A 9,711-nucleotide genomic window follows, 5' to 3' on the forward strand; every position below is an offset into this window, starting at 1 on the left:
AAGAGCCCACATTTGACATTTTCAAGCTACTGAAAAAGAGAAATTGGAAGTCTCAGACAATGTACCTGTCTTCTATTGGCACAGCCACCTGAACTTCTATAATATATTTTCTTAGCAACTGAAGACTTTTGGGAGATATCAGTAACTTAAGATAGCTTCTGCAGGTGGTTTTTCTTTTGAGTTTTTTAGAGATGCTTCACCACTGACATTTTTGGGTGAAAAAAAACAAAACCTGATCCCACTCTGCTGCAGCCACACTTAGCCATCACCTCAAAAAAATTACAGGCTATTAATTCTACTAGATGCTCTCCCCTCTTGTAGCTCTGTTTAGGAAATGCTCAGCCATGTCAAGCTCTTTTGGGTATTTTTCCACTGTTCAAAACCAGGCCCTGTGGCTCTCACATCAAATTGCTATTTTGCCCACATCCAGTGATGCTAGAAAGGATTTTCCTTAACCAAAACCAAATGTCCTGCCTTCCCTCCTCTGAAAAGAACCAATGTAAATTGATTGCTAAGCCTGAAAGTCTGTCACTGACATTTCCTAGAATGAGAACATTTATTTCTCTTCTCCTGAGATACACAGCTCAGCTGTGGAAACAATGAACACTTCTGAGCAAGCTAATAAACCTGCAATTAATATCCAAGAACTGTCTAATGGAGAAGACTGAGTTGTTCTTACAGTCATAAGAGAAAGAAATGAGTGTAAATGGTATTTACCCATGAGCAGCCAGCTGAGCAAAAAAATTATGGCTGTTCTAAGAAACAGCAAAGTTGGTGGAAAAATGGCCTCCCAATTTAAAGCAGGCCTTTTGTTCATAATTTAAAGGTAGAACAATGTGTGGGCTCAAACAATGTGAATGTCCTCTGTGGATCTGTGACTCTTTCTAGAACTGTACATGGCTCTCCCGGAATCCAAAGCTCTGAGATCCTATACCCCTCACTTAGGTTTAAGCACAATAAATCATGCAGTCATGGTCATGTGCCAAACGCTGAGGAAATGGTTAACTGATCTCCACATCCTATTCTCTCCACCTCTTTCCTGACTGCTTGGAGCCTCCCTAAATCCCTCTTAGTCCCTCCCAAGTAACTGCAATAAGATGTCCTGCCATCATGTAGAAATACTGCATTTGGAGGTTATGCTTCTGCAGACTTCCAGAGGGAGTACCACAGCAGTGCACGGTTGCTCACAAGCTCTGCAGCATTTTTCAGTGATGAAGTGACCCCTTACTCATTGAAACTTGTAACACTGGTCTGTAAGCTTTGAAGGGTATGGATGTTGGTATGAATATACAGCTCCTTTGAGACTGGTAAAGGCCTAGCCAAATGCTGAAAATTAATTTGCCTAAAACCAGCAGTAAGCCCTAGGAATCAACTTATCTCAATTTCATAAAGTTTTGCCAATCTTGGCATTCCTACATCTTGTATGAGAATCTCTGCTCATTACTAGTGAATGCTGCTACTCAGCACACACCTGTCATTTAAGCGCTCAGACTACTGCTACTACATCAAGACAGATGTTCCTTTTGTGCGGCACCAGAGGCTGTACCACTGGGACCACTGCACTCAAACATTTGACTATACTCTCTTTGAGAAGGCAAAAGGGATAAAGCTTCTAGACGAGAAAAGGGCAAAGCAGTAAGGCTGTCAGTGCGTAGCACCTCTGAAGCTTCACAGGTCTGAAGATAAGGTTTTCAACGGTCCCAGGAAATTCAAAGTGCTGTGTTTTTTTAATTGCCACAGGAAGAGCTTAGCACACAGACATACACCTTCAGATCTGTCAGTTTGTTCCTACTGCTATAAAGGAGCTGTGAACTGGAAGAGTAATGTGGACATTGAAATGTAAATGAGTATACAATCATCTCACTTGGCTCCAGGATCTATTAGTTACCCTCACTGACTTTTGAACTAGGAGAGGGCTTAACAAAGCAGGGCATAAGCACTCAATTATTATAGACATGTGTTTACCCTGCAGATGTATCTGGATGGCCTGGCAACTTGTGTTGTAGGAAGGATATGGGATAATTTATGATTACAAAGTCAAGCATGTGTTGCTTCTCTAAACTCTGCTTATTGGCCTCAGATACTTATCTCCTTGACACTCAAGAGCTGTGCCTTACAGATGCTGAAGTGCCTTAAACTCATCTGGCATTCTGGAAAATCTCAAGATTTGGAACAAGAGGCTTCTTGCAATGAAAAACACTCCTTGGGCAAGCAGAGATGCTCTCGACCATGCCTTGGAAAATAAATCACGCTCAACTGGACCAACCTCTGCAGAAGCCTGAAGAGCTTCAGCTCCCACTGAAGTCCACGTGAGTCACTCCCACTTATTTCAGGTTTGAGTTTGTCTCAGTGTCTTTGCTATAACGCTCCGAGGAATGTGCTGTTTCGCTCTCTGCAGGTTTCACTCTCTCTGCCTGCTTTGATTAGTTTCAGTGTAGCCGAAAGCTTCTGATTCACCACTGCTTGTATTCAGCCAGGTAGCCACAATGTTCACTTCCCTGTCCTGCCTCCCTGCTGCACTGTACCACAAGGATCTTGTGGTCCTCCTCTCTGGCTAAGATGGTGGCAAACCTCTTCTGGACACAGCCTTGCTGTGATGCAGTCCAGCTTCACTAAATGCTAATGGGAAGATTCTCAATGACTTTGACAGTCATTTTCTTTAAGGTCTAAGAAAGCCACCACCCCATTTCACTGACATAAGTCTGTATCACAGTTTTTACCCTTTGTTGAATTCAAACCAGAAATGCACTCTAACCAATGGTTCATTCCCAGCAATATTCATCTTTGCTTTGATTGATAAGGCTTCACATCATTCTAATCCATATGAAGCTGCTCAAGAGATGGATTCATTCCATGTAAGCTTTTCTTTTCATTTATCCAGGTGCCCTTTGATCTTGTGAATCTCTGTATTTAATTACATGAGTTGAGTGAACTTCATATCGTATCTCCTGCTGCACTTTGCTCAGATCTTTTCTTTTTGGTTTGAGGAAAGAGAGTGCAATTCTTGGAATCACAGCTCTTCAATTTTAAGATGCTACAAATGCAATAATAAGCTCATCTTCATTTGCTTCTCATTGTTGATGCATGAATAAACAACTGGCAGGGGAAGGAGAACATTAGAGAAAGGTGCTTCTAGATTAATAGATTTGCCATCCATAAAGGGCCTCATTGATTTCCTGGGACACAAAGGCCTTGGTGGTATTGCTCTGCCACTTGCAATCAGCATAATTGTACTACTTTACAATTCTCCTTGACTGCTGAAAAATAATACAAAATATAAAAACAAGACAGAATTATCAGAAACAAAAAAAGGAGTCTACACTGCACCCCAAATTAGCAGTTCAGAGCATGGAAGAAAAACTGAAGAACTGCTGTTTTGCACTGAGCAAAATAAGTAAAGAATTGTCATACAACAGACAACAAAGCTGTCTGGCTTAACTGAGAGTTTGGCCTCTCATATTTGTACTGTAGAACATTCTCGGATGCACTGACAGTAATGTGATCATGGCAGACAACACAAATTATCATGCAGGCAAGTAAGGATTTGGATCATTGGTCTTCAGTGAAATTGAATTACCCCTTGAGACTCCTAGGCCAGCTTTATGCAAGCTTGGTACCACCAGAACATTACAATCAGCTGGCCTGAGGATTTGGCCAAATAGGTTGGACCCCTAGCTAGAGAAACACCTCATTTCAATACAGCACCTGTACTGTGAAGTTCAGCTTTCGGTAGGATCTTCAGATCCCAATCCTCAGTAGGCAGTGCCAGGCACTCACAGACTAGAACAAGCTATCTAGACAGTAGATACTGTTATAAATGCAATAGCATGGCTCTCCAGCTTGAGTACCTTGCTCCTTTCCTTATTAGTTGAGCATACCACTTTCAGATTATTTATTTTTAATCCCTGCCTGCAGGGAACTGAGCCTTTAAGAGGCTCTGGAATGGGCCAACTAGAAGAGACAGTTACATTATGTATGTAGCAGCTCATGCTTGACAATATCCATCGGCTGGGATTCAGGCATTAGGAAAACCACCTTCACCTGTGCCTGAGTATTTGAGCAACCACTGAACACCACACTTCTTGTGTCACCCTAACTCACAGCAGCGATTTACATGGTTCTTGAATGAATAAAACCAAAATCTGTATCTAAAATTAAGTTTCTACATTAGCTATGCACAGTATAGCTCATTAAAAATGGATAGTCCTTTCAAGCTCTGACACATAAGTAGAGAAATATATTGCCCAATATGCAGAAAGTACTGAAATAAAATATCCATTATCTGCATGCCCTTGTTTCAGCAGAGTACTATGGAATGTGGTGGTGATTAAATCAGCAAGATTTTGCTGTCTTGCCACAAACTGTCCCTATTGTTGGGTTGTGCTTATAAAGCTATCAGGAAGGTGGAGGAAGTGAGGTCAGTGAAGTAGCTGACCATCCTGCGGCAGACCGAATCTCACACCACAGGAATGGGGCTTTACACAGTGGAACAATCTGACTGTGACCATTTCTCCTTCAAAGGTCATGCTGAACAGGAGCACTGAAAAGCAACCAACTCCAAAGTTCCCACAGCAAGCACGAACCAGTAATAGGTACTAAAGAGAGTTTTACCGTGGGGTCCTTGGAATAATGAACTCACAAAATTGTTTCTCCACAAGCAACAAGCAGTACTGCAGGGCCACAGCCCTAAAGGCAGAGGGTTTCTCACACCAAGAATTCCCCCCATAACCGAACGTTTATTGAAAGACCAGCTTCATTAATGAGGGCCCATTAGCCAAATCTGACCCTTACACATTTCCTTTTTGATGAATCAAGGGGACTGCTGTTCTCTTTCTGAATTTATTGTCTCACACAGAGAAAACAATGCATGGTTTTGGTGGTACAGGCTTCTTCTAGTCCAGATCTTTGCTACAGATTAAATCTATGAGGAAAAATCATACCCAAACATTTTGTCAAATTATGCCCATCTATGAAAAGGTTTGTGAAAATGTCAATAAAACAAAGCATAGATGAAGAGAATTGGAAGTATCCATGATAAACACTACAGAGCATAATACTCATTTATCTGTTGTGGATCCACACTTTTTTTAGATTAGACAGACTGCTTACAAATGTGTTTCTTAACATCTGTGAATAGTGCATGAACCAGCATTATTGAAAGAAAAACAAAAAAGATGATGCCTTATGTGTTGTAATAAGATTAAACTGTTCTTCAAGCTCAATTAGCTGACTCACTATTTTAACTTGCTACCAAGAAAGCATCAAAGCAATTCACAGGATATATATGGCAAATACCTACCCTACTCAAAGGATGAATTCTGCAGCATGTAAAGGTGCAGGCATATGTATGTGAGGTGTGCATAAAACAAGCAAATTTGGCTTCTCCAAAAGATTAGTTCTGTACCAATGACTTGGTCACAGAAAAGTCGTGATTTACCAAATACGGTTCTTACAGTAATCCTCCAGCCTGAGTCTCCTCTTCAGAGTAGCTCACTAGACAATAGGTCTGTGTGAACAAACACAGGAATCTTTATTAGGCCTTTATTAAATTCTCTGCATACACACCCAACTGTCTGTTCTCATTGAATTCTTTACAAAATCTCTTAAGCTGTAATTGCTATACTCTAGCCAGCCTCATCCACGTCATCTTTGGTGCTGCAGACTCATTGACCAATTAGTGACATAAGCTCCTGTAACCTAGGAGATCAGGAGGCAGTATTTTGATGAGTCTTAGAATATTTAGAGACATTTCCTGGGATCTGGATTTTGGCTCTGTTTAATATTTTACCATATCAGCAGATTCACAGTACAGCTAATTAAAGCTAGGCATGGTTGGCACGGTCAATCTAGTAATAATGCCACCATTGTCACAGTATCTTGGTACCTTAAATTCACAATAAGCTCTCGAGATTCCTGCAACGTAGATAAACATCATCCTCATAGCGGAAGTGGTGATGCTCAAAAATCGACTGGCTCACAGTCACTACATGGATGGAGGAGCTCAGAGCTAGGAATCAAACCCTGATCTTCTGAGTCCTAGCTGAATGCCTAAAGCCAGATGCCCATCATTCTGTTCAAGCAACTTTCTTTTGCTATTTCTGTTAGGGAGAACCAAAGCTTCCAAAAGCATTTGTTTCCAATAGTCTGAGAAATCACTCAGGCTAGAGATACAGGTCATGATGATAACGTCAGAGTATCTTGCCATTGCAATGTTAGTATGTAAGGTTAATATAAATCATGTAAAGACACGGCGTACTGAACCATTTCAGTGACAGGAATAGCAATTGCTAGATGAAAACCATTTATAGCTGAACAAAGCATCCCAAATATGCAGAAAGCATTATAAAATCATTCACTATTAATTATTTAAACAAAATTTTTTTTCTGGAATTTTGCATGGCTGGAACTATTTTGATGCTTAGGCTAAAAAATGAACAAGTCTACCAGTTCACAATAAAATAGTCCAGAAGTTGTTTGGTTGTTTTGTTGTTGTTGTTGTTGTTTTTATTTGAACAATGCTTATACTCCCACTACATTACCATAAACCACCCTTGTCAGCAGGCATTATGCCACGTGTAGCAATGTCACAGGAAGGGAGCCTTAATTTTTGTTCATGAGATTTCCTTCCATGTGGCAGAACTCATCACAGTAATGCAAGAAACCCAGACAATGAACAAATGCACATCTGAAGGTAATTTAGCTGTCTATGTGATAAGACTCCTGAACATGATGCAAAACAATGTCAAGCAAAGCCACTCCACTAACAGCAGTTTGGTTACATTAGCCAAATTCTTAGACTGGGGTAAGCCATACCTTTCAAGCCAAATTTCTACAGTTCAAATCAATATCCATTGTTTATCATGGAGAGCAGCTATAATTTCAAGAGACATTTTCTGGGCATTCATGTGCATTATGATCACTTTGCAGAGGGCTGAAGGGAGCTCACTGGAGTTTTGGCACTTTTCTTATCAAGCAGCTATTTAGACACTCAACAGCAGGATGGATGCTGCTTGAATTGCTCAGATTCTACCTTGTCATTTTATTAATGCTTTGATTGATATTTGCAGTGAATAAATGTTTTACTGTTTTCTCAGTATGATTCACTGCACAAGAATAAGCGCAGAGCAGCACAGACTAGCATCCATGTTGCACACACTACCTTCAGAGACATTCCACTGGCTAGAGTTGTTTCTGGGCAGTCCAGTCAAGGGAGGAAGAACAGGGAAAGATTAAAGAGAACATGAGTGAGAAGATCAGTGTTAAACCCGTGTGCAATACTCATCTTCCCTGAGCACCAGGCAGCTTCTTAACTGCTTCTTGACTTCTGTAATCTGCACGTTTTTCTGAGAAATTAAAAATGAAACAAATAAAGATTAGTGTTTTTTAATGCTCCCGCTGTTTTCACATCTCCTCTCAAGTACTGACAAATAGGTTTCACATTGAAAAATGTCCTTCTTGCAGGACAAGTGGAGGGGGATTGGAGGCAGAGGGAAGGCCACAGGCACAGTTGCACTGAGCCATGCTACAGAGGGGCTCTAGACCACACATAGACCTCACAGTAAATCTCTCTCTTTTAGTACTGTTAAATTGAAATAAAATCTTGGTTGGGTCAGTGATCAGGACACCAGCACTTGCTCAATAGGTTGATTTCCTAGAGTAAACTTTACACATTTTGGCCCTGTTATGTTCATTAGCCATTACGTTCGGTGTTTGCTCGTTTCATACCACATATTCCCCACTTCCACTCATGGTTAGAACTGCGGTGTTTCACAGACACACTGTGGTTGCACAAACCACTTCCCCTCCCATGTGCAGTGACAGCAGTTGCATTCATAGAAGAATTCTAGTAGGAACTTCCATGGGTCACAGCTTAATCCCAGTTGATTTGTGCCAAAGAAATGCAACGACAGGGCTGTGCCCTTTTTCAAAGACTGCAGTTTTGCCCTGCTCCCATTACTTACTACAAACGGGAAACACGTATTAAACTGAGGCTCCATTCTTTTTGTTAGGCTGGAATCACTGACTTTGCAATTTCATTAACTTTCGACTAGACGAAAGCCACAGTCCTCTGAGACAATTAGAACATAAAGTGCCATTACAGGGACGGATGCATCTACCGTTAGAGCCTATGGCAGCATTTCCATTGACTTCAACCCCACCCTGTAACTAAAGATTGACTGGAAAAGACTTAATAGTACATTGCAAGTGATTTTGATTCTAAAGCGTATTCTGTTCCTACCAGTAGCTGCTGCTTTATTAAACGTGCTGACCAGCCACTGCCACAATGCACACAGATAATGCCGCGTATCACAGAAATATCAGGATATTACTGCTTAAACTGGCATGTAAAATGACAGCGCAACATAAGGCTTGAATACAGCCATCTCAGGCTGCCCCGCTGCTCTTCACAGGTAGCCACACATAGAAGAGAGGTGATGCTCTACCATGAGATGCAAATAGCAGCCAGCCCACCTTGTAAACATAGCCTCAGTGCTGCAGTTTTGCAAACCAAAGCCGAGAGCAGACACCATTCCCCACCTATGACTGGCTGTAGAATCTGGTAATAAGCCATAATGTCATGTATTTTGGCTATTTTGGCATTCTTATTATGGAAGGATAGAATTTATTAACTTGCCACTGGAGCAGAAGTGGACACATCCTTGTGAAGCACCAGTCAGCTGAACACAACACAACATTTTAGGCTGATCAGTGACAGACTAATCTATTGCAATTATGACTGTTGATTAATTGCAAGAGGCTTCAGAAATTCACTAGCCCAACCATACAGATTAAATCCCACAAGTTCTGTTAAATCAGTGGTATAGAGACAATAATATGGCTAATCAGTCACTGTCTTAATTCCACAATGCAAATGCATAAGCCTTGAATAATGCTGCCTTTGGCTTATAACACAACTGTGGCATCTTCTCCTGTGTTTCTTTTCAAGAATATTCAACTTAACAGAATTCTGCCCATTCAGGTGTGCAGATTGGTGACTCACATTACAACGTGACAAACCAATGACCCAGACGCACTGAGTGGCACAGCTTCTAAAGGAATTCCTCATGACTGACCTCCTAAGAACATGCACACATGCCTAACTGCCTAATTCCTACCCAGCACCCTGAACTGTATCTCTAAAGATAGAAAAAAGAAAAAACTTCCCTGAAACTCCTCTTATATTTGTATATTCAAAAGCACTGTGGAAAAAAACCAACATTAACACCTCATTGACAAGAGCTTCTCACAGTCTGGGAAGGAAGGATGTGTTATGGAGCAAAGGTGGCAGACAGGAACTGCAAAGAAGCTTCAGCCATAGGCTTTGCCATAGGCTTTGCCACTTTATGCTGGACTCTACCAACTGCAGGCTGAGTTCACTGCAACGTTCTGTGGCTTTCCGTCACCTAAACCAGAACAGAGAGCTTCCTAGTATGGGTAGTCCGTATTAGTGCAAGAATGCTTCTGTAGCAGGTTTCTAAAGACCGCTAGTGCATCCCTCACAAGAGAAAAATCCTCTCGGGCTGAAAGATGAGGCACTATGCCACACATTCTGTATGGTTACTCTGCTAACAGGATCCAATTCACCACCAAAAGACAGCATAGTCTGTTTAGCCTCTAAAGCTTGGGCAATACAGATCATAGCTGGACCAACTGGATTTTAGGCTTCTCTCCACAATGAATTTCACTGCAGAGAAGGGTCAGGAAGAGAGG

Source organism: Mesitornis unicolor, unplaced genomic scaffold (genome assembly GCF_000695765.1).
Source record: "Mesitornis unicolor isolate BGI_N332 unplaced genomic scaffold, ASM69576v1 scaffold32500, whole genome shotgun sequence".
Taxonomy (NCBI): Eukaryota; Metazoa; Chordata; class Aves; order Mesitornithiformes; family Mesitornithidae; genus Mesitornis; species Mesitornis unicolor.